General features: G+C 48.2%; 1 long non-coding RNA gene across 1 annotated transcript in view; it reads right to left on the reverse strand.

The window, feature by feature from the left end:
* Positions 1 to 24,573, reverse strand: part of LOC130583598 (uncharacterized) — a 64,983-nt gene that overhangs the window by 10,717 nt on the left and 29,693 nt on the right. Inside the window, exon 3 of the long non-coding RNA XR_008966440.1 lies at positions 13,462 to 13,529. This is a non-coding gene — a long non-coding RNA (uncharacterized LOC130583598). The remainder of the gene's footprint in view (positions 1 to 13,461; positions 13,530 to 24,573) is intronic.

The following is a 24,573-nucleotide window of genomic DNA, read 5'->3' on the forward strand; positions in this document are numbered from 1 at the left end:
CAGGGCTGAGCAAAGCTCCAGGCATCCCATCTGTCACTAACATCGTACAAGGGAGCAGAGGGGCAATGAAGAAGATGGGTAGGGGGGCAAACAAAAGCCCTCCCTTCCCAGCTGAGGGAGGCCACAGCCATCCCTGTGGCACTGCAGRGGTGATGGCAGCACACTCAGGCAAGACAGGAGAGACCCCAGCATGCACTGTCTGCTGTAACCCAGTTCTCTCTGATGGCTGATGCTTCCCTCTAAGCCTTGGCCAAGCTGAGTGCTCCTGTGAAACCATCCTCAGGGAATGGGACAGACCTGGAGAAATCCCGGTGCTGCAGTGCACAGCCAGAGCAGACACCAGCAGCAATTCCCTGAAAGGCAGAGGAATAGAAACACCTAATGGTGAGAACAGTTCTGCCATCCCACAGCTGCATTTGGGAACAATCAGTCAGGTGCCGACAGGAAATGTTTACAAAATTATAAATGCTAAGTTACTTGTTCTTCTGAATTTTTGACCGTTGAGGATTTTGCTTTTGTGCTTTTCTCCTGAAGCGTTGGAAAGCGAAGCATAGTTTTTTTTCTTTTTTTATTGCAACCAAAGCCCAGGACTCTTTTCTTCCTGCTTGATTCTACAACAGGAGCTTCAAAAMCCCAAAGAATATGGGGAAACCCAGAAATTATCTGCTCTGGCTGCAGGAGTGCCAGATGCCCTTGGCAGTGCTGTCTGGCCCCTGCCCACGGGTAGGTTCTGCCACGTGGCCTCTTCCCTGCCCTGTGAATCCAGATTTTCAACCCAAGGATGCAATTCCTTTTTTTATGAGCTGCCTGTCTCTTTTTGTTTAGCTGGGAGTGCTTGAAGCCCTTCCCCCACCTCCTTTTCCACCGCTGCTGCTGGTTTTATTCAATTCAACACTTGAGGGAACTGCAGATGAAATGTCTCTGAATCTAAATTGCCAGCGATAGATCTAACAGCCTTTTCCCCTCTCCCCTCCCTGAACTCCCTCAGACAGAATGCTCCAGCACATTGTCTGTGCTGCCCGTGGCTGCAGCTGCAGGATGGGAGCACGCAGAGATGTGGGGTGCAGAGGGGGGTGAAGGGACAGCAGATTGGAGAACACCCCAGAACTGCTCATGTCTGTGTGCCCAAGCACTGCCCTGCTTATTGTGGAGCTTGTGCTGCCAGCTGGGCAAGTGCTGCACGAAAGGCTAGACTTCTTCTTTGCATAGGGAAAACCCTTGGCCTTAGAGCAGAGAAAAGTGGTCAAAAGGAAAAATAAGGCAAAGAGAAAGGAAGAGTCAAAGCTGGGAGACAGAGAGGAACTGAGAGCCTGAAGGAGTCTGTACATGGGGAAAAGGCTCTTGAGCTGTCTTGTGGAGCAGCCCCCTTCACAGAGCTGGGACTCTGGCATTGTCTTTATGCTGGGGAAATGAAATTATTTTTACCCTTTGGCTGCAGRGAAAAATAATAAAATATTGTCAGAATATTACTGAAACAATAAATATTTTTTTCTGACTGTAAAGACAGAAAGTGAAGCATTTAAGTGTATGAGGAATGAAATACTTCACTGGACCRTAAAGCCTGGTAATACTGAAACCTAGAGACAACTGCTTAAAAATATCAACTCTGAAATGTCAATATTATTTTAAGGAAAAGACTAGTTGTGTTTATTCCACAACTGCAAATGGTGCCCATKTCCACTCAGATAATAAAAACCACAACTGACCTCTGTCCTGCTCCCATAGYCCTTCAGTGCCATTCACTTTTCATATACAGATGGTTTGGAAAATTCCCTCCCAATGGACRCACATGTTGAGGACAAAATAAATAAATGGAGAATGAAAATAAACACACCAAGAGGCATCATGCTGATTGCATTATAAATTTTCATACTTAATTAAAAGAAAATCTACCTTTGGGTATCTGTTAGGAGAACAGAATCCTGCTGTAGAATCTGTGCCTTGTCCAGGCTCTGGAATAGTGCAGGTTTTCACAGAAATCCGGCTTATTATATGCAATAAGAACTCCTCTTCACAGGAGGTTTTCTGCCATGGATCTAGGCATTTTTACACTTGTCATGAAGAATAATCATCCTGGTTTGGTTTGAAGCACTGGAAAGGGAACTGCTGGGAAAATGTGTGTGAAAAGGAGCAGAAGAGGGATCATATGGCAACATCTGAACAGCACCAAGACACAGTCCCCCTGGCAGAGCTCTGGATTACATCAGTAGAAAAGTTGAAGTTTTCTGATAAAACAAGAAATCTGCAACTAGGCAGCTCAGAAAATATTAATCTTGCCAGGCTGCCATTGCCATGTCCTGACTCACTGTGTGAAGGGTGCAAACAATTCCTCCCAGCACTCCTCTCCCCCACTGCAGCATCCCTCATCTGCAGCAGTACCCGGTGATGGCACGTGAAATGCAGGGCTCTGGGCACACGCTGCAGTGACAGGCACAGGCTCTCAGCAGGAATGGATCTGTGCATCTCTTGTGAGCATCACATGATGGCTGCTGGATGCTGAGGAAGGGGAAGCGGAACTGTAAAATGACCACACTTGTCATGTACAAGCACATGCACTGTCATGAGTGAGGGGAAGCCCAGAGAAAKAAGATGAATGCTGGGCTGAATAGACAGAGGAGCACAGACAAGCACMCCGGGAGCAAAGACCTTACAAATGTAGCAGCTTATTCTGAGGTCCTGGTGGCTGCAGCGATGTTAGTGCCAAATTGCAAACCAGAACAGTTTCTGGAAGATCACAGACACAGAAGTCAATGCAGTTGCTCAATGCCTGGGTGAAGAACAGCACCAAACAAGGCCATCACACACGGGATGGTTTTCAGCTCTTTCCCARTGCCATGGGACAGTCCTGGTGCTGCCAACTGTGCCCTCCACTGCAGCAGCTTTGAGCACCCACAGCTCCACCGACCGTGGCTGCAGGCGAGTGTGAAATACTGAACACCAAGAACTTCACTGCAAAAACCTTCCAGGAAATTCTTGAGATTTCTTGAAGACACAAATTCCCCAAGAAAACGTCWGACACATAAATATGAGGATTTGATACATTGCTCATGGCTGTATCACCCTTCTGTTCACTTTGAAGTCAGTGTATGTATGTTCAACAGAGACCAAGAACATGCAAAAAAACCCCACAGGTGAAGGCTGTGGCTTTTGAAGTTGGTGCCAATGCATCCTTGGTTGCWTTAGGGACAGCTGAGGCACGTCTGTCAATAAGTAGAACCCCGTCATCTCTGTATGAAGACATTCAGAGTATGAGYCATGATGCAGTCCCACTTCACCCGCTTTCATGGCTGAGGCTTTAGCAAGGAAATGAACCTCAGCTCCGGTCTCCTTTTCAGGCTGTATGAGCTATCTGCCCCAAATCATCCACTGCMTCACCCACACCCCTGATTCTGCAGCTCAGCACCAGTCCTCATGAAAAAGCCCTTCTGAGGGGACAGGGATTCCTCACAGCTGCTGTCGTGTGCTTCCTGAATGTCTCTGTGAATCCTGCATTTTAGAGATGGCTTGTCTGGAGCAGGGCTGAGAGAGCACAGCTCGAGCTGAAGGCAGCAGATGGGCCCTGCAGAGTGAGAGAGCAGCCACAGGCACTCACCAAGAGGAGACCCTGATTCCAGCCTGGAAGCTGCTCTGCTGTGCACGGGGCCGAGTTCTCAGAGGGAAGGTSAGCACGGTGCCCTCGCTGCCCTCAGGGTCACACAGGCTCCCAGGGCAGAGGGACAATTGGCACTGTACCCCTGCCCCCTGAAGAGCTCCCAGCTGGCAGAGAGATTCTCTCAGAGCCTCATCAGCCATTGCTGACAGGTTTTAACGTCAGATGAGGAAATACTACACAGCTAAAAGGAAAAGATAGCAGGAAGACTTTTATCTCACTCTACAATCACACTAGCTTTGTCAAAATAAAAATCAGAGCTAAATCCTGCCACCTCACAAGTTCCCATTCTGGAAAGCACTCAGGCACAGACATTTTCCATTGGCTGCCCATTGCAGGCACGAGGGAGAGACTCCAGCCCTGTCTGCCCAGCAGCACCTCCACCAAATGCTGCAGCAGCAATGGAGAACTGTTGTGATGCACAGAAACAACGTGCTGTGTCCAAGAGCCCTCGCAAAGGCAGAGGCTCTCCAGATAYTGCAGAGAGCTCAGAATTGCTCCCAGTTCATTAGGCTTTGCCTGAGGGGTAGCCTTCCAATATTAACTACAAACAAGGTTAAGGTTTCGTGCATGCAATGCAGAAAGRTGAAGGGGGTAGTTTACCAAAAGCCATTTGTAAATATGCTAAGGCAATTCATATCTGTTTTCAAAACTCATCAAATACCGTGTACTAAGTCACCTTAAACAAGAACATTGGAAAAGAGATCTGTCAATACACCAGCATCTTCTTCTGCATAGAAATTTTACATCAATGTTGGCAAAGAGTCTGTGCATAAATTACACATCGCAGAACACACAGAGCAATTTCCTTCCCTCCAGGCACCGACACTGTTCCCCTACAGCCTGCCTGTTCCTCCCAGCTTTATGACCCCAGTGAGATGAGCTCTCGCTGTTTTTTCCCTCGTTATATTCTGATATTTCAAAGCATGGCCTGCTTCTCACTCCCATCTCCCTGCTCCACATTATTAATGAATTGGAAAGCAGACATCATTAGTTTTTGGAGACCATTTCTTTTAAAATTTACAGAACCCTTCATCTGAATCCCCAGAGCCAGTCTGCTGTTCTCATCTTGGAATCTTATTAGCATCATATCTCCTGGATCCTGCCATGCAAACTGCATTGCTATGCACTTTCCAGCACTTGACCCTATTGCGGACGGAATTAATTTTCTCTTTGAAGCTCGAGCAGCATGCTGTTGTGCTTGTTAAAGGAATAAAACTCATGGTGGAACAGAGGAAACAAGCAGAGGTTATTCTCAGTTAAATACAGGCCGCAATAAGGTTTTATATAGACAGGCTGAGAGAGATTGGCCAAAAGAAATAATAGATTGATGATGCTTTATTACCAGAAACATCTCCCAAAATAGCAGGCAAATAACTGATGCATAATGCTCACTGGGAATTTCTGGCTTTATATGATCACCTTTCTTTGCAACAATCTGAATCTGCYACCTGTTTCTGTATCCAAAATACCCCCAGGCGTCTGGTGAATTAATGGTGAATTTTGGTGGAATTAATGTGCAAAATTCAAAGAACCAGAATTTGTTCCCTGCACGGGACAATGGAAAGGTGCCCAAGCTCTATAGGAAGTCCATAAATGAAAGCCCTGGTAACAAAGAGGTCTTCTCTAAATGAGTGTAATATCTAGCACCCCAAGAACATCAGTGTCATTGCTGCTATCCCCTTAAAAGGCACAACATCCCTAACACTTGAAGTAAAATTGTACTAGAAAACATAAAGTGTTTGTTGTTCAGTTTGGGCYATTTTTTATTGCACAGGATGCCTGGAACTGAAAAAGTTCCCYCCATCTCTGCACGGTTATTACAATTTCTCTTCTACTGTCTGGTTTTWGCAGCAATCTTTACTTTGACTGCTGTAGAGCAAATTTCTTAGATGAAGTCTTCATCCCTTCCAAAATTTCATCAGGAATATGTTAATAAAAAGCTACAGAATTTATTTTTAAGTAATTGCTTGCAAAAAAATACAAGGCCAAAGAGCCCACAATAGCAGAGCAAGGCTTACACCTTCACTATCAGTAAAGTGAGCAGGCTGGACCTGGGGACTGGAACGGTCTTGGATGGCTCACACATACCCACTGAAACCAAGAGCTGACTGACTGCTCGTTTCTCATGGCTGGGCAGTGGTCCAAGTGAAAGGAGAGAGGAATCCAGCTCATCCCAATCACACAAGGAAGGCCCCAGCCTGCAGTCCTGTTCATGTCACGGAGCCCAAAGGAAGGGGAAAGGCTCCCAAACCAGGCAGCTCATTCCTCTCTGCATAGACCCTGTCCAGCAAAGCCAGCCCTGAGGTCAGCCCTGCAGATGGTCTTTCCTGTGAAGGTTGGTTCTACCTCACTTTGCTCACAAACAGCCAAACCTTGACACTTCTACCAACACTCCAGAGGCCACACCAGAGACATGCCCAGCACTCCAGTCAGCTCTCCTTCCCCTGCCCATCTCACCATGASCCATCACATTGGTCTGTCTGGGAAAGAAAACATCCCGGGCACGGGTGCCTCAGRCAGTGGTAGGATGGTGCCTCATGGTGTGCAGCAGCCCCAAATATATTTTCCACAGTCGCTACTAACAGTGAGTGAGTGAGTGAGTGAGTATCATGTCCATGACCTTATCCTTTACCCCGTCCTCCAAAGAGCAAGAGAACTGGAGAATTGGTGCTCACTCTTTCCTCCTCGTTTACTCTTCACCTTCTGAAAACATGGCAGAAGTTGGTGTAGTATTCATCAGGCAAACGGTGTTGCAGCGGCAGCACAAGTGCCAGAGACAGAGTGGCAAGAGTTTATGAATAGCAGGGTGGATGATGTATAGCCAAAGCCATGGGCAAGTGCTGGCCGTTATTCTGGGCGCTGGTAATGCACTCCCGAGTCCATTAGTCACCAATCCATCAGGCAGCCTGCTACACACACACACATTCCAGCACCTCTAAATCTGGAAAGCGATGGCTGGCAGGCTGCACTACATGCCCTAGGTTACAAGGGCATGGAGGAAGACAATTCATTTCATGTCATAGCCAGTATTTCTTCTTCTCCTTTTCTGTGTGTACTTAAGAAATGGACCTTCTATTATCTGCAGATTGATAGCCGGGAGAATGCTCTGGTGTCTCTGATCACATTTACTACTGAGAAAGCTTTCAAAGGACGATGAACCTCCCAGTTCTCATTAGTTGGACTAAAGATGGAAACGTGCRCTAGTGCAGATTAAATTTCTTAATTTATGAACAATGCTTACAGTAGAACTATTAAAAAGAAAACCCCTACGATTACGAGACACTATTGGAACACTGGATATGACAGAATCAAGGTTGCCAGCATAATCTGGGCCCTTCTGTGTAAACATTTGCTATGGGTTCTGATGCATATCTCACACTATCCTGGACTTATTAATTCATATGTGCATAGAAAAGGCATCAGTCAGTGCTTCCTACCACAGCTTAATGTGTGGCTTCAGCTCCAGCTTGCATTTAATGCYCACTTTTCAAATCTCTCACAGAACTTTGCTACTAATCTGTGTGTGGAATTCCTATGACATTCAGCACTCTAAATTCTCCAGGAACACTCTCTAATCTCAACACCCCTGAAAGGAAAAAGTTTTATCATCTGCACTTTCCAAATGGCAAATGGAGACAGAGAGGGACTCCAATTTTAGGCGCTTGGTTCGAGGTGTCTGGTTCTGATTTGTGAAGCACTTAACAACTTTATAGCATTTCATATGTTTCAAGCAAAACTGTGAATGCTCAGCAATTCTGCAAAGAAATACCTTCCTGTTCTGGGCATGGAAGAAAAGGAGCTATCTGCAAGAATCCTGGCTTGCCCGCTGCCTCCAGTGACATAACAAAATAACCCTGCTGGTGTATCTRTCACTGAGGCAGCTCCAAAGGCACTGTTTGCCATCACCAAAGGTTCCCAACAGCGGGTGAGGAATCCCACACGTGATGACCACATGTGCCATGTGCAGCTCCATTTCCAGGATCAGTGCACACAGCGGTGACCACAGAACAGGCACTCACCCCCGAGGCTGCCCTGAATCACACCTGCATGGCACGTTCTGTGCTTKGAGAATGTAGGTCAAAAAGTGGCAAACAACCAAAAAGAGAATCTTTCCATAGAAGATGTCAATACTACCCTTATGTGACAATATGAGTCAATATTTACATGCGAATAAACACATTAAAGTTTAAATAGAGCCTTAACTTTCATACCTAGCTCTAGGCACCCTTTTAACTTTCCCTTGCCACAGTCCAAGTCTGTAATGATGAACACACCAAACCCTCCCTCTTCTCCCTGACCCTGTCTTCCCCATTCACAGCTGCCTCCATGTCTGTTTTAACTGAGCTTTGTATTCAGGACCGAGCAGAAATAGGAAATGCTGCTCATGTCCAACACAGGTGGATTCATGTTGCAGTAAACACCTGAAATTTCTCATTTCATGCATTTTGAACATCCAGATTTTTAATTCTAAACCACTGACATGTTTGTTTTCCTTTTTGGGAGSCAGTCTGGCCATAAAAGAAAAGGGGCAGCCTGAATCACGAGGYGTGGCTAATGCAACCCGTAGGAGCTCCCACTCCCTGCCCTGGCCAGAACAGACATGGAAGGCAGGGAAGGTGCAGAATGAATGACAAATGGAAAAACTGTGCAAAAAAAAAAGGTATATGAAGCTGGCAGAACTGAAATCAAAGCTTTGTCATCCCAAGGAATATCACCATCCTAAAGAAGGAGGAAGAGGCACAGGGTGATGAAATGGGAGCAGTAGGAATTCATTTGCCTTGGAGGCATCCCTACACATGAACTCACACAGGCACAGAGAAAACCTCACTTTGCTGTTCCTGCAGGGAACCTTCACCCTCAGGCTAACCTTAAAGCAAGCATTAACCTACTTATTGTGCCCTGGGGCACTTTGCAGGGTGAGGAAGCTGTCTGTTTGGGAGGAAGAGGAGCAGATCTCAGCATCTGAGTACAATATCCTATGGTCACCTGAGAGTGACAACAGAAACCTTTTGTCATTTTGGCAGAGCTGGGCTAAACCAGGGCACCCTCCCATCCTTGTTTTGAGCCATCTCCTTCCATGAATASACAAAAGAGTCACTGTTTTAGGTGCCCTTTTCTGGGGGTGCTTTGGAACTTTCAGCTTCTTCCTTCTGCCCTTAAAGCTCTCTGACTGTGCAGCGAGGACCCAGGCTGAGTCCCTGTGCCAGGTCTGTTCTGCTTATCTCACAGGATGGGAGAGGGACAAGGGACATGAGCACCACCCTGCTCACAAAACCCTCCTAAAGCTCAGCTGCTCAAAGAGCTAAACCACCACCAGCCAAAGTGGGGAAGTGCCAAGAGCTCCCTGCTCTGGGCCCATGCTCATGAGGCCTGGCTGGTTGGGCAGCACTCGTCCTTTCAGATTCATCCTGCATCACCTATTTCCCCTGGTTCACCACCAAACCCCAAAAACCTGCTGTTGGCCTGACTGTTATCCCAGATCTTCAGGACCAAACCCCAGGACTTGCATTCAAACACCTGATCCCATCAGCAGCAGATAGTGCTGCAGATTTTAGCACGGGTCAGCACGGTGCCTCCTCTGGGACACACACCAGAGGGGAACCAGAGCACAAAGTCCCAGCCCTGGCTCTGGGGACTGCCTAGAGACAGTGGCAAAAACAAAATAAACAGAACCACAGGTGGTGAAGTGAGTGGGCACCACCAGGATGGGCACAGCATGAGCAAGGGTGTCAGAGTGTCTGGGGAGTGTGAGCAAACAGAGGGGAGCAGCAGCTGGCAATAACTCTGAGTGACTGTGGTGATGAGCCAGAGCACTGCTCCTGGCCTTTGCTGCAGGGCTCTCACCTGTTCTGTGACACCTACAGCCATGTTCCTCTACCTTGGAATGGACACTTAAGAAAGGAACATATGGTTTTAAGGAAGAGAAACATCAGATCTCTCCAGCTAGGAGCCAAATCCTACAAAATCTGCTCCTTCAGTTACTGAAGAAAAGTACTAAGTGGCTGATTTGCACTGTGCCAAGATGTTTAACCATATAATTTAGCAATCAGTTATCCCTACAAACACGTATCAGCTGCAGTGACCACTGTGGAGAGTACCAGAGCCACAAACAGCCACAGAAGTGCTCAGGACTTTAACATCAGGATGAATCTTGAGAAGGATCCTAATTTCCATCTCCCCAAAGACTAAGTCCCCCTGACACCTGCAAATTGTCCCACAGCTGGAGCTCCTCCTCCCAGCCACAGCCCAGCCTCGGTGCTGGTCAGATCTGACATTCTGCCCATCCCTGTCCCCATCTGGAGAGCACCAGGCCCAGTGCAAAATCTGTTTGTGCTACACTCCCCTGCTTCCAGCATGGAAGCAGACATTCTTCTCTCCTTCCTAGCCTGCAGGAGCATTTGTGACAAGTGGTCTGTACATGCAGACCACGTAGCAGTTTGCCTGGTACCTCGTGTGGAGGCTCTGTTCACAGTCCTGCACTGGAAATCTCCAGTCACAGCTAACAGCAGTCTATGAACTCACTGCTCTGTCCTGGGATGCTCAGTGTGACTCTCCCTGTCACAGCCTGSACCTGCCTCCACCACACAAACCACACACACAGCCACAGTGGGCTCGGAGCCTGCAGCTTTCCATGGGCCTGCACATCACCATTTACCCCTTCCTGTGCACACAGCTCAGCACAGCAGCTCGCCCTGGTGCAAGAGCCCAAATGCATCCTCTTGGTGCTCCCCTGATCAGCAGACATGCAAAGAAGAGGGAGAAAAAAAAGTCTTGCTACCTGTCCTGAATGTCCGGCTATTGCAGMCCTTTCCAGCGCTGCCACCGGGCGCTGCGGTGTTGGAGGGGACACTCAGGTCCCTCCACTGGCAGTACCAGCCCTGCACTGACCTGCAGCTCTCCCCAGGGTCACAGGGCTCAGATCCAAGCAGGAATGGACCTGGCGTAGAGCAGAGCAGCAGGAATCCCAGCGTGCAGGCCATGCAAGGTTCAGGTGGGCTCCCCAGTGAACATCGTGCCCATTGTGAGCTCACCTGAAGGGTGCGGGGGCTCTGTGGCTGCTGAGAGCCCCAAATGAGCCGGGGGAACTGCCTGGACATCCAGCTCCATGGGCCAGCCCAGTCCTGAACCCTCAGAGACGCTCGAGGGGAGCGGCTGGGAGCTTACAGAGGGAGAAATGGGAAATAAAGCAAGAGGACAGGGTGGGAAGGGGGGCTCAGTTCTCATTCCCAAGCATTTGAACTCCCAGACTCAAGCAGGCTTTGCAAAGCGTGTGCGGACCCTCCTGGCAGAGCAGCCGGCAGCTGCCTCACCAYGCTGCAGTTTTTATAATTCTGGGAAACACTTATAGACAGACACTGGCACTCATAAATTATACAACTCATTTGCATATTCCAGTCATGAGACATTATGCAAATGTGACCTGATTTGCATAATGGATTCTTCTTGTCGCTTCACTTGCTTCATGCTTTTAAAAAACAAAATGAAATAAAATGAAAGCACAGGAAGGTGAAGGCAGCAAGTTCCCAGCACTGCTGCGCCTCCTCCTGCCACACTGTCACCCTCACCAGCGGCACACTGGGCTAAGGGAGAATAAAAAACCAAAGCACTCACATGGGTTATTTCTCTCATAATTCCAACAAACTAACTTTCTTTTGGTTTTAACGCTTCACCCCAAGAACACATCGGGGCTGATTAGGGAACTGAGCTCTGGCAGGCAGGACAAGCCTGTGGTGGCTGGGGGGCCTCTGATGCTTGGTGCTGCCATGCAGGTGCTTGGGCTGGGATGTCCTGTGCTGTGAGATGTCCCCGGACTGCCATGGGGCTTTGGGGCACGCAGCTTCCCTGCTGAAAMTCCAGCAGCCCTCGCTTACAAAGAAAGGTGCTTGGGAGAGGCGAGGGGAGGGGCTGCACCGATTGTTTATAGCAAAATACAGTGGTGAGACGTTGGAAGGATGAAGCAGGAGTGTCAGCCGCCCCAGCCACGCTCCARCAGGCGACGGCTGCCCGTCCATCCCTTGGCAGGGCTGCTTTGGCTGTGGGCTCTTCCCTGCCCCCCTGCACCCGCGCGAGGCTCAGCCGTGCCAGGCGGCTGGCGTCTCTACCCTGTGGGAAAACTTAACTGTAATTCTTCAGCTTTTAAAATCAATTAACCCGTGTGTTAATTAACATCAAGTCGACGGGAGGAGGAGGAGGAGGGGAGAGCGAGAGGGAGGAGGGAGGAAAAGAGCTGCAAGGGCGGATGGCAGCGGAGTTGGCACAGTGCCATCCATTCAGTGGCAACGCCACAGCTCCCTGCGATCGCGGCAGCGGGTATATGTTACGGGGGCCCTGTGTGCGGGCCAGACAGTGCCGTAGAGCCAAGGGAGATTATCCAGAGCCCCAGGAGCAAACGGCAGCCAGCGACCGCAGGCGCAAGTGCCAGGATTACAGCCCRGGCTCCGCCGCCAGCCCTTCCTCGGACGCACGCCATGGGGATGGGGCTCCCCCACCAGCGCCGCACAACTCGGACTTCCAGCACTTTGCCCCCCTTTAGCCATCATTCTGCCGCAGTGGAGCCAGCACAACGGATGCTTTCACACCCTGTGAGACAAAGGCCGTCGTCTCCGCCATGACACCGCTCCGTTCCAAGCCGAGGCCGGCATCTTGGAGTCTTTAAAAATAAATGGAAAAGGGAAATGCGAATAATAAACACAGCAATCGAGAAAACCTCATCAACAAACCCCTGGTGCCCGCTCTCTCCATGCCAGGGGCAACACGGGCATCTGTCGCAGCAGAAGGCGTTTGTGTGGGGCTTTCTTTTTTTTTTTTTTTTTTTTGGCTTTTTTTCCCCTGCAAGCTGTTGGCGCATTTTGTCATTCAGGTTCGTTTACAATTAATGCCAAAAAAACCCCAACCACACCCAGCCCAGTCAACAACAAACAAAAGGGAGCAGTCGACACGAAGGGAGAAATGCCATGAGAAGCTGCAAGAATGCGAAGCCCGGCCGATGCCGTTTCCATTTGGACAAGCTGAGGGAAAGGTGCCAATTCTGCAGCTTGGGAGAGAGCCGAGGAGCGAACGCGAAGGTCTCCGAACAGCCGAGGGAAGGAAGGCAGGAAGGAATACCGCTGCACACGGCAGGATCAGAGCTGCACACAGCCTCTGCTGGGAGGAGAGGGAACATTTGACGATGTAGAGAGCGAGATGCCTGTGTATGCACATGGAACAGTGCGTACAGACAGACACACAGGCACACAGCACCGCGGGCTGGTGCAGAGCTGTGCGAGTGGGGGGTGAAGAGGTGTGTGTGTGCCTCTGTGTATATACACACGGCGTCTGTGTGCGGGGATTTATTTGTGTGCATGCGTGTAACACACATGCAGGGAGATGTATGTTTGTGTGCCTCTGTGAGAGAGAATGATAGGGAATGAGGGAGAGACAGACAGACAGACAGACACACACACACACACTCACCCACTGTCAGTATATGCATCTCACTTTTGACCTAGGTATACACGGAAGACAAAATAAAAATCATACTGGAGCAGCAAGCAGGCAGCAGAGATTTATCTACATTCACTGCTATCACCAGGGAGATGAATGGGGCCGATCTGAAGCCCTTCACGAGATCCACTATGGGAGTGAAGGAGGAGGAGGGATGCCACACAGACATGCACAAACTTGAAGACAGAGAGATTTGGAAGGTGCTACTTGTGAAACCCAGGTGGCACTCGGAGGGCGAGCRAGGGAAGGAGCTGCGTGGGCACCCTGAGGCTCCGGAGGGCACGGGGGCTGCTGGACAAGGGCGTCAAGGGACAGGCGTTACTTACGGTGTCTGCGCTGCTGAGGATCCTGCAAGGGGCTCTGGTGGCACTGGGCGCTGAGCCAGGGAAGGGCACTGGAAACAAAAGGGAGAGACAAAAAATAAAGTCATACAACGGGAATATTAATTGCCTCTCTTGCGGATTTTACAAAACTCACAAAATGTTTTCTTTTCGCCTGGTGATTGTTTTGTGGATTGGTGCACTTCCCTTCTGCATGGAAAATATTAGCATGGGATTCACAGCCCAGCTACAGGGCTCAGGATTAACAGCACTGGCATTTTTTGGGCATTTTTTTTTTTAAACGAATGAGCTTTCGCTGTTAATGAGGAATCATCGTTTGGCTAATGAGCTTTGAAACATTAAGAGAAAAGAGGGTTTTTTTCCTGTTAATTGCCCTGGTGTGACCGCATGGATGGATTACAAAAGACAGCAGTAGGAGCGCAGTACAAAGAGGGGAAATGTCTCCTGGAGTGGGATAAATGCAGAAATGGGTGATGCATCCCTGCACATCTCCTTCCTTCTCTCTCTCTTACTCCCTCTCTGCCAACTGCTATGGGTTTCCATAACTCCGCAATCAAAGTGGATGCYCGGGGAAGATTATTATAGTCAAACAGTGAAGCGGCGGCAGCTAATGTCTCCAGTGTTTAATCATCATACAGTAGAATGGTTTTATGCATATTTCATTTGCATATCATTAAACCATGCTAGCGCGGGACAYTCAGAGCTGGAGAGGTGCAAGGTTGAAGGGGGAGAGTGGGAGAGTGAGAACGAGACAGAGGGAGGAAGGTCCCTGTGATGCCTTTCTTCAAAAGCCAGGGACTTGTTCCATGATCTGTCTTCTACTTTTACTAAAATCATGATGACTTGGAAACGTTTGAAGTTGGATATAACCTTGGATTCTTCTAATTCCAGCAGAGTGATGTATTATAAAGAGGGAAATGATGCAGCACTAGACATTTAAAGGAATATAAGCTCCAGTGGAATGGAAATAGAAGCTCTTTGGGGAACAAAGTGGCAGAGCCAGCCACAGCTTCARCACTGCTGGGTTCATACTGGCAAAGGATACCAAAGTAATACAAAAGAAATGAAGACAACACATATATTAAGATGGAGATTATATTTACTGTTTCCCTTTTCCTTTTTAAAGGCACAAAGAAGGATGGAACCAGCGGTAATTTACACACTAATTAGCGAACTGTTGCCTCTTTTTGTGTTTGTTTTTCTTCTCTYTTTATTTTGGAGAGGGGTGTTTTCACCGTTGAAGTGATGAATCAATTATTTGGTAGCACAGATTCTTCTCCACTGGCACAGATCAGCAAGAGAAGGTGGTGGCTGCGGGGGGAGGAACACAGTGGGCTCTTTGTAGATCTTATACATGCACAACATATTGATTGGAGTCTTTATAAAGCTCCCTCAATAGACTATTTCTTTCCTGGAGACCAGCAGCTGGTTAGCCACCATTGGCGACTCTTCAAACATCCTTTTGGCTGGGGGCAGTTCTGCTGCTGTTTGTTGTTGTGCTTTATTTTTCCTCTTCACAATGGGGGTTGCGGGTGCCCCCGCTGCCCATGCTTCTGTATAGGAGATGGACAGACAGACAGATGGAATTGAKATCAAGAAAATCTCTTGAGCTGGATGGGGAAGTTTGCTTCCAAACGAAATGCTGTTTTATATTTAAATTACCTTCCTTTTCCTCCCCCACTTCTCCTCCAGGTCTTTGTGTCAGTTATGAATATTCAGATGAGCTGTGATGTGATTACACTGTACAATTACTTGTGTCCATGGCAGAGGCAAAGGCACTGAGGAAAGACAGAGCCAGATGAGCTTGGAGCTCATTTGGGGTTTGTTTTCTGTATTTTCCCCCATCTCTGTGACACTGCGGTACATGCAGATGTCGCTGTTGTTCTTCGTAAAGCCCTAATGATATGCAAAAGCATAACGACCCCATTTGGGTTCAGAGCATCAACAAAATATTATTGGGGGGGGAGGTAATCCTAACCGAAGGAATGTCCACATAAATTATTTTTATTTAAATGAAGAGGTGGCAGTGAGGCAGAGGAAGTCACATGAATACATGCATAATGTGAGCCCACAGAAAGGTTATCACCAAGGAGAAGAGGGTTTTGCACTGTGCCTGGGACAARCAGGCTCATTTGGGGAAATCGTTCAGCCCACCACGTGATTTAGTTATTTATCATCACTCATCCCTCAGCCAGGGCACTGGGCATGCTCGCTGCTGCAGACCGGGACTGACGGGAGCTGGGTGCCCGRGTGATTCGGGTTTTTATTCAGAATTGCCATGAAGTGTGCAGTGGAAGGGGGGTGGGAGAAAAGGAACCAGAGGGAGAGTGTTTTAGGTGCCACAGCTCAGTGGCAAAGGAGAGGCCTGATGGCAGCTCCAGTGCAGTGACAACAGGCCCAGCACTCGGTGCTGGCTGATGCCAGGCTGGCATGCCCGCTTCCCAGGGATGGAACACAGCGGCTGATGGTTCCCTGCAGAACACCAACACCACCTGGCCCTGCCTCATCTCTCTGGTCTCCAGCCTCAAAGCAGCTCAATGCCAAGCTGCCCAGACCAAATGGAGCCTGGGAATGTGGAACAACCGAAACCAACACAAAGCAACTCCACAGAAAGCTCATGCCCCCACCATGCCCTTGTCACCGTTCCAGGTGCCAAATCCTTCCCCCACCTGGTTTTGCCCTGGCCACAGAGCACAGTGCCCCATCCTGAAGGGTGCCTTGGCAGGGCATGAGCCGTAGGGAAGGAGGAAGTCGGCTGCCAAGGTGGAAGGTAACACTGGGACCCACAGCCGGGCCGGGAGCACAGAGGTGGCAGTGCAGTGTCACTGTCCCTTCCCGTGTCCGTGCTGATGGATTGCCCTCCTGCCCGCTCTGCAGGGCTGTCCACTCTGTCCGTAGATCCTGGTGCAGCCCATCACCCTGTCCATGGCTGGCTGTGAACCTCAGAGGGCTCTCTGACCCAGACATGGAGCAGGCTGCAGAGCAAATCCATGGCTCCAGCCATGGCCTCGCTTGGCTGACATTTCTCCTGCAGCCCCCCAGTTCCTGCTCCCATTGCACATCAGACAGGAGCTGATGTGCTCCAAGATGAGCCCAAAGGCTGGGGACTACCAGAGGGGTCTGGCAGCCTGCTGCCTGCTSCTTGGGCAGAGAAATCCCCAGGGAAGATGGACCAAAACTTAGGAGCAAATGCAGTCAGTCACTCTTTGCACAAATGCAAYTGAAGAGGAGCAGGAAGATGTGGTACTCTGCTGGGAAAATGAGCATGGAGCATACAGAGGGTGAGCAGAGGAAGCRGGGATGCAGCACACAGTGAGAGTTGGGATGCTCACCCATCTGCACACAGTGCCCAATGCCCTCCGATGGTTCCTGCCACTTCCCAACACACACAGGTGGGAAACAGTACCAGAATCAGCACCCCCGGGCTCCAGGACACTCAGATTGCAGCCTGGGACCATTTGCAAGTGAATCTCCTCATGGAGACTTTAGGAAAGGGCAGCTCCCAGAGCTCTGCAGGAGCTATTTATTGTGCTGCTTGTCAATTCACCAAATACCCTGAAGAAATTGCTAGTTAGGAAAAGGAAATTCAAGCATTTATGGAATATATTGTTATTCAAAACACCAAAAGAATTGTTTTGCAAATAGTAGCACTGCTGMAGAGGGGAGGGAAGTACATCAGTCATTTGATATTACATATAAGCAGTTTATTAAAGAATTAAATATTTATAGACTATAAAGCAAGCAGGGCAATGAGTTGCAAACAGCTTGCTGAGAAGTATGTTATAAACAATGAGTCTGTCAGGGACTAATAAAGTATGGAGAACACAAATGTTTTATAAAATCACCAGGCCAGTGATGAATCTCCAGAGCTGAGATGCTGCAGAACCCATGAAGGTCCTTGCTGCACCATGACCCCAGAGCCAGCACAGGAGGGATGGCTCAGATGGGGCTGTGTGACTGCAGCCAAGCACAAATGGGAATGCACAAATGGGAATGCACAAATGGGAATGCACAAATTATGGGAATGCACAAATGGGAATGCACAAATAATGGGAATGCACAAATGGGAATGCACAAATGGGAATGAACAAATGGGAATGCACATGATTCAGCGCTTGGAGAAATCTGATTTTTCACATTATTCTATACACAGATCTATTAATAGGAAGCTCAGGAATTTTCAGAAAGTTCAAGCACTTTCCTGTTCAGTTTTTTATGGCAGCTGATCTTCCGTTTCCAACAAAATTAGAGTTTGTGATTCAGATGAAGGTCCCCTCGGTGCACAGCCCTCCCCTCCCCTCCCCTCCCCTTCCCCTCCCCACCGGCAGCCCAGGCACAGTTCCCCTGTCCCCAGCAGTCCTCCAGAGCATCCACACTCGTGTTTGGAGAGCAGCAGCTCTCTCCATCACAGACACAGCATCTTTGCAAGGTACAACTCCGATTTTCAGGCTCTACAAGAGGAACAAATAGGTGGTGGCAGACCCCACAGACAAGAATTCCTTTTTGTTGGCAACACTGGGGGAAATGGCAGCTAACAGTAGAAATGGACATTATTTCCTTCATGGAAAGGACAGGTTTCCTATCCCAACAGACAGCAGTTGTAAGGACATTGCTGTTCTGTTACCAGTGGAGATGAAAGACTCTCCAGACTACTTTATATTTTTGTGAAGTCAACCCCAGGCCCAGAAGTGATTTGTAACATAGGGTGAACTAACACCTTTGGTCCCATCCAAGCAGATTCCTATAGCTGTCTGCACAATTCCAAGCCTGGTGAGGTGGATGAAAGTCCCAAGGAGTCCAGGCATTCATGACCCTTTGGAATTCAGTCTCTTTGTAAGCTTTGTAAGCTGCCAAGACTCAGTCACCAGCGATCCCATTCCTAGGCCAGCACTGCAGCACTCCCTGCACACCGGGACTGCCCAGAGATGGGCAAGGAGCATTTGTGTTGCCTCATTTCTGACTCAGTAAAGCCCTTATGAGGTGCCAGCATTAATTAACACAGCTAAGCACTGTCTGGGATTGGTGAAGGCAGATTCCATTTAGTAGGCAGAGAGAAACCTCCATTTGCCAGCTGCTCTTTCTGCACTCAGACAAGGTGGGAGATTCTCATCCTCTGAGATGTAATTAAGAAAGATTTTTTTTTATAATAGTTTGCAGTAATTATTCAAGCTTATTTACCAGGGAGGGTATATCAGATTAAATTTTGGGTTAAATAGCAACCTTTGTTGTCCTGTTAGGAAATGATTATGGCCAGGTTCAGCTCTCACCAGACTCAACAGCTACAGTAGGTGTATCAAAAAGCACAGACCTATCAAAGGCACAAACCCCATTAGTTCCAGATGAATTGCTTGAGTGGTTTCTCTCTCTTGAGACCAGAGCCTGTTAGCTTCAGGGGTTTCTACAGGAAAGTGTGGTACTTCCCAGAGTATCATAACCAAATCCTAATGTTTCCATGCTGCTAGACCTGCTCCTGTTGGCACAAGCTCCAGCAGTGACTAAGCCCTGCAAGGATCCCTAAGCATGATCCCAAACCAGGACAATATCCACTGAGCTTCTCTGTTCCTTTCTCCAGATTCTGCTTCCTCCAGCCCAGCTCTCACCTCTCCCTRCATCAGCACACCATGATATTTTGCAACCTCAAATAGGTTTCTATATCCCAGTGATTTTACCAATCTTATCCTATCTCCTCTCCTTCCATGCAATCCTAAAACCATGGAACACAGTGCCATATCAGGGCTTATCAGTGGCCAGGTCAGGGCTCCATTGCATTGACGAGTTGTCTGCAGGACACACAGCTCAGCTCTTGGCCTCCCCCATCACACTGTTGCAAATCTTTGTGCTGTGCTCATCTCCTTTCAGCTCAACCCCTCAGGGCCATCAGGACACATCAGCTCAGGACACATCAGTTCATGGCACAACTCACTGACCCTACATCTGACACGTTTTAAGTTGATATTTACCCTATGGTTCTTTGCTCCACGCACCCTCCAGCATTCTCACTTCCTGATATCCCTCTCCACGACCAACTTCTTTCCTTCCACRTAGGTGTTTTGGTGGATTTTTGTGGTGCTGGAACCCGAATTTCCTTCACCCTTRTCTGCCAAAATGCCAGTTCAACACTGCCATCTGTTTCTAGTGTTGACCCCTGTAGCCWGTCTCAATTGCTAGTGTCACTTTGAACTGTGGCTCTCCCTGCTCCCCAGGCGTGGATGCAGAAACCCCACCCTACTTTCAGCCCAGGATGGACACGTTACTTACTCACCATTTGTACTCTCTCCTCCCAGTCCCACCGCAGTTAAGGCACCTGCTTGAACTACTGTAAAGTCAGCAGTTCCCCAACCCCACAGCTCTCACCTTACCTTCTAATGAGGACATGGAGAACAAGGARGAGACAGACTGCTCAGGGAGAATGCTGCAGAATCAGAATTATCAGCACWTTTTATTGGCATATTCCCACCTGCTTGAATTATGACCTGCAGGATGGAGGTAAGGAGTTCCAGCTGAGTATGGATTAAATACTTGTGTGCCCAAGCAAGCATCAGACTCACAGGCTGAATCATAAAGAGAAGATATTTAAAGGTGTGCTTGCTGCTCCTCTCTAAGCATTCTGCAGATCTCTGTATGGTGCCAAGCATTAGTCAGGCAGGTAATGTGCATCACTCGGGTCTGGAAACCCCAGGAGAAAGGTAATGACAAACACGGTGACACACACAGCTCTGTGTGAGCCCMGTGATTTCAATCAGCACCAAGGGAACTGATTGTCCTCTCAGGCATKCAGGGGCTCGCATTTGAGCTGTTGCAAACTTCCCAAGCATATCTTCCCTACTCACACGTACATGCAGAGCCTGTTTGTTGTCCATGGYTGGAGCCAGAACTTTGTGAATGGAGAATGAACTGTTCAGGCTCAGAGAGCAGCTGCTCCAGGSCTGTAGTGATGCAGAATTGTCCCCGGGGTGCAGAGGGACAGTGTGCCTCTGAAAGCTAAAACTCTCTCATGTGTTGCCATGACCGCCTCATCTCCAGCAGCATAAAGTACACATTTCAAGCCACACAGACCAACTGGATCACATTCCCAGGAGAACTACTGGTTTGTGTCCTGTATCTTGCACATCTAACTCAAAATAAGAACATATTTCAGCAGACAGCACATTATCCCAAGCACATTGTCCCCACTGAGCTGTTCTGAACATATCTCAGACAAAGGCAGTGCTGTGCCATTCTCACAAATTCAGGTTTTAAATACAGCAAATATACACATGTGCACCATATATTTTGTTACAGATGTTCCCTATGTATATTAAGATGGGTTTATTTTACTTTAATGGACTCCTTTCAGGAATATTTGTCATCCTGGCAGTCTGTGAGCGAGGCTACTGCTGAACACACTCCTCCTGCCCACTCGGGCAGATCGATGGTGCTGGGATGTTGGTTCAGTGCCTGGCACGWGTCCCACGGAGCCATCACCTCCCACACAGCGTGTGTACGGGATGGATGGCTGTGTACAGGATGTACAGCTGTGTACAGGATGGATGGTTGTGTACGGGATGGACGGCTGTCCCTGCATGCAGGGCAACACCACGAGCCCTGAGCACTGAAAAGAGCTCCAAGCCCACCCTGACACTGCACCCCAGAGCAGTGGGATCTGGGCAGCCTGCAGTGGTTTGCTGTGGCTGACCTAACATGTTGGATAACTTCCAAGGAGGAGGAGGAGGATGATGTCCTCTCACCTCCCATGTGGTTTATCCCACATGAGCACTCACCAGACTGCCTCTGGTTTGGCTCCCATGCCAGCACAAATGAAGTGCAGGAACAAATTTCTCAAGACTGAGGAGGGAGAAACACTGGAACTCCCTTTTAGCATGGTCAGTTTTTCAGGTTTTAACAGCTCTAGAAACTCCAACTTTGATTTCTAAGGAAGGCTTCTGCAGCAAAGACCAGCAATACCTAAACAATTATACTGTGAAGACAGAAAAGAGATAACCTGAAAAACCCACAACTACTTCCCACACCACCTGGTTAGTTCTTGGACAGCATCACTGCAAAGGCACTTGTGCTGTAAGATGTCAAATAGTCATGCTCCTTTTTTAATGAAAGAATTAGAAGGAACATTTGGCAGTGGACCTACTGCCTCCTGACTGCCTGCAGAGGAATATTTCTGCATCTTGTTAAAAGGATCATGATTAAGCCAACACCTGATTGACTCCAATCTCTTTATTCCTATATTCCTGCACTCTCAGAGTGCTCATCTCTGCTGAGCAGCAGCTCMGACAGCCGTGCCTGGAGCCAGAGCCCCAGCGGGGAGTGGAGGGGGCACGTACTGGGGGAGTCTTGGACCCCATCATGACACAAGAGGGTCTTGCAGGTCCTCCAGCAGACAGTAACACAATAAACACCTCCAAACTTGTCTACTCTAACAAACACAGTGTTGTTACAGAAAAGCTTCCAAATTGAAAATGATCAATATCGTTTTWGGAGCCTGTGGAGAAAGATCATCTGTACTCACTGAAATAAGAGAGAGGATTTTAGAAGCTACTGTTTGAGTTTGCTCTCTCCTCCCTTCTCAGCCAAGGAAAAGTGTAAGAAAGAAGGGCAGAAGGAAAACAATACCTCAGGAATCGCACAGCTTTGCTCTCCTGACAGTATCTTATCAAAATTATGCTACTCTTTGCCACTCCATTGTTTCTCCTTGTCACCGGCTTTAGGGTTTTCTATGTCCAGGTTTATTAATGAAATACTAAGCAAAAGAACATGATTGTTTGTGTCTCAGCATACAGGGATCTAGTGCTTAGACACTGACAGAATTTGSATCTAATAGCTCAGAGTCATGCCATGGACCACACAACCCCCATGCACATGGGAAAACAACATAAAGATCACAGATTCAGCACAGTTTGGGCTGGAAGGGACCTTCMGAGGTCATCTGCTTCCACACCTGACATGAGCAGGAACAAGGAGAGACGAAAATCRGTCTTTCCCTGCCATTTTGCAAAAAGATGTCTCTGAGCTGCCAGAAAGCAGGTAAAACAATCTGAACAGTTACACTGAACACTTACAGACAGATTGACCAGAGCGCTGTCAAAAGAATCCAGGGGGTCCAGAGGTTCAGGTTCCAGACTGCTGATCTAACCTAGCAGCTMTTTAAGCCATTAAGTTTTAAACACAGGGAAAAAAATATTCCTTTCCCCTTGGCAGCAGCATCATCACGTTTGAAAGCTGTTGTCRTATCAGCCTCCTCTGCTGTTATCATAAAATTTGTACCTAGGAGCCAAGTGGACAGACCAGACCAGAGCTTGGAATGCTGCCTCTCTAGTTTTGCTGACTCATCTGTTCAGAAGTATGAGCAATCATTCCAGAAGCAATATCACATTAGCACCAAAAGTTCCCAAAGTTGATTCCCAGCCTACATTTACCTTCATAAATAAATGAAGAGAATCAAGTTGTTATCTTCTTATCAAACRTCATAAAATACTGGCCCAAAATTGCACTTTCCCCTGGCAAAGAATYCCCACTGGTTCATTCCTGTAGGAATAAACTGTTCTGTTTGTATGAATGTGCTGGAATGGCTTGAAGGGTGAGATGATTCCTAAAGTGTCCACCCCTGTGTGATTCCAAGCCAATGCTCTTGAGCAGGAACAGGTCAGGTGCTAATCCCTTCTGTTTTGTCTGCCACAAAAAGTAGCATATGACACACCAAAGGTTTGCACAGAATTTCTGTGGCAGAGAAGGTTTGCACAGAATTTCTGTRGCCACTGCCTGCGCACACCTGGAGAGCCCAGTAAGACCAGTGGGTGTTCTGGTGAGCATCATGTCAAACACGCCATCAGCCTGCCTGCCTCTGGATGTAATTCCACCCATCTTCATTGGTTTAAATTCAAAGGGTGTTTTAAAGGATGTGATTTCAATGAGCACACGGCTCAGACCAGCAATACTGTCTTTCTTTCTCCYGAGTGATGAAGTGGGCACTTGGACTCATTGATTTCTAATGTGCTATTTCATACTCTCACAGTGAGCCCTGGAAACCAGGTTCTGCAGCTGCTCCAGGAGGTTTCTGGAAGAGCAGATGAGGCTGCTCGGGCCTAAAGGGAGGGCCCAAATAATAAGGGAGGGCCTTGGCCAACCAGAATAATAATAATAAGAACAACAATAGTAGTAATGAGAGAAGGCATGTGCAGACTGTGATGCAAAGGAGCTCAAAGTGGAGCTCTGCTCCTTGGGGTGTAGGCCAGTTCCCCCTTCCAGGGCAGACAAAATTTTTGGGAGGCAGGAAGTTAAAAACACATGGATCTACTATGCAGAGCCAGGCTCAGATCCGCTCCTGAGCACACCTGGATTTGGTCTCATTTCCCACGAGCCCTGGCTGGGCAGGAGCCTGTTCTTGGTTTCCAARAGCCTGACTCCCAGGGAAGCACCCAACACAGGCGCAGGGATTGCACTCTTTTCCCATTAAACCTGGGTCGGGTTTCTGACAAGGAACACCTGTAATTAAAGTGACAAAAATCTTCTTTCCAGATGCAAAGGAGACCTTTATTATTTGTTGCTATAAGGCAAAAGCTTATAGTTATTTGCATTGCAGTCACTTTTGTTTCTGAGGTCATGAAACGCACCCTCCTCACCTTAAACACCAACACTGGGGATTTAATTCCCGTGCATCCTGACAAACCACATCCCACACAGATGTCTATGACTGCTGCCTGCAGGTCCTCTGACCAGGTCCCAGCCACCCTCACACTATCCACGACTGTCACTTCTGTGGAGCCAAAAATATTCTTTAGACTCATTGGCTGCTGTGAAGCCAGAGCCATAAAGTCAGATCTTTTCTTCCTTTAAATGTGACTGGCTATTTACTTCCTAACAATTCTGCTTCAGAGCTGATTTAGCATTTTTATTGGAATGTGAAAGCTCTTAAAAGAAGAAAAAAATCTAATCAGGCAGAAGAGATAGAAAACTTGCTGAATTTTTTCTCCCCCCTTTGCACCTCTTCAATCCTATCAAAAGCACATCTTCCATTCATTGCTTCCCCATGTCATTATGACAAGCGGCCACAAATCAATAGCAGCAGCAAAGGCAGAGCCGGCCCGCACGCGCCCCGTGATAAAG

The sequence above is a fragment of the Malurus melanocephalus genome, unplaced genomic scaffold (genome assembly GCF_030028575.1).
Source record: "Malurus melanocephalus ecotype Western Australia unplaced genomic scaffold, MMel_1.1 scaffold_605, whole genome shotgun sequence".
Classification (NCBI taxonomy): domain Eukaryota; kingdom Metazoa; phylum Chordata; class Aves; order Passeriformes; family Maluridae; genus Malurus; species Malurus melanocephalus.